The 1,450-nt window shown below is 40.8% G+C and overlaps 1 protein-coding gene across 1 annotated transcript in view; it reads left to right on the top strand.

Annotated features, from left to right (window-relative positions):
- Positions 1–1,115: 1,115 nt before the first annotated feature.
- Positions 1,116–1,450, top strand: part of LOC118327451 (protein CutA homolog) — a 3,542-nt gene continuing 3,207 nt past the window's right edge. Inside the window, exon 1 of the mRNA XM_035660816.1 lies at positions 1,116–1,189. The gene's annotated coding sequence lies outside the window, so the exon portion shown is untranslated. The remainder of the gene's footprint in view (positions 1,190–1,450) is intronic.

Here is a 1,450-nt window from a genome sequence, read left to right as displayed (position 1 = left end):
GAGGGCGAAGAGAGGAGAGTGTGAAGGAGGTGGTGGATATTATCAAACAGAGTGGCCTTCTGTGCACACACACACACACACACACACACACACACAGACATACACAGGGGAAGCATCATTTGTGTGCACGCAGACAATCACAGTCATTACTGGTACCAAAGCTAATCATAAAGCATATTCTTGTTTTGTCTGCTGTACAAAAGCTGCCATCATACGGCAATCCACTGCCACTGCATGTTTAATAACTCTAAAGTGTTGGTGGGAAATCTGTGTGCACGTTACATGCCATAGATTGCATGTGCACACTATAAAATGGTATCTGTTTCACACTGCTGAGTCCTGAGTGAGCATTTAAAGTCTTACAGTGAATGCCAAAATCAGAAGCAGTGGTTTGGAAGGATTTTTAACCATTTTACCATTAATTAGTTGATTAAAGTCACATCTAGCATTTTGATAAAACATCAAAATAAAACACAATTTATGCACACAAAAGTGATGCTTGCAGTGTTTGTGTGTATTCAGTTATGTGGCAGTGGAATCTAACCCGTCCCTCTCCACACTGAACCAGCAATGCAGGGATGCTCTAGGAGGGCCCTCCTGCTACCGTATTGCCATGAATTACAATTCCTTTTGAATGGATTGCCCTGCACTTTGCCGCCCTCTAGTTTCTTAGTGGTGAATAAGTAAAACTTACCATAACTGTCAATGCCAGGCCAGTTATGGCAATGTCTCCACCTTACAATCACCTCAGTAAAAATACAAAACAGCAAAGCGCATATATTTTACAAAACAATGAAAGTAAGAAACCCCTCAGAACTGAACTGAAGAAGATAGTCGTCAAGCGTTTGCATGTGAATACAGTATTATTGAAAGATCAATAAATATATAAAACAGTTACATAATTGATGCCTTGTGGTTTATTAATGTTGTTAGACTAAAACATTTGTCAACGCTCCAATCGACACCCTTCATATATTATTATTAATTTATTTCTTTATGGTTTGACTAACATCTACAGAACACTTGGGATAATGAAAATAACATAAAGAAGCTTTATAGTTATGTTGCTGAAGAGGAACATTGGTTTTAAGAGCCCGGTGCTGATTTACGACAGCTTCACAAACATACAGCCGTCTCGCTTTACGGTAGAGTGTGTCACTCTGAGCAGAGCCCGGGCAGCTGTCAACAGGTAAACAAAAACACCCGGTTGTGTTGTTTTCAGCTCGTATTGCTATCAAGCAGAGTGTCAGCTCGTATTGCAGTGTTGCCATCTCACACGGTCGCCTCTGCTTTTGCCCCCGGCTAACAATAACTAACCTCACTGCTAACAGCTAGCTCGCTAACACACCTCGTCTGCTAATCACCGATAAAGCTCGAGATTTAAAAGTTACATTTACGTTATTGTTGTTGCTCCCTGCAGCTGCTTTATCTGATGAAATAAGGCAAAGAC

Source organism: Morone saxatilis, unplaced genomic scaffold (assembly GCF_004916995.1).
Source record: "Morone saxatilis isolate NCDOM2014 unplaced genomic scaffold, NCSU_SB_2.0 Contig17, whole genome shotgun sequence".
NCBI lineage: Eukaryota > Metazoa > Chordata > Actinopteri > Moronidae > Morone > Morone saxatilis.
Note: the sequence above shows the minus strand (reverse complement) of the source record. Positions and strands in the feature narration are given on the sequence as shown.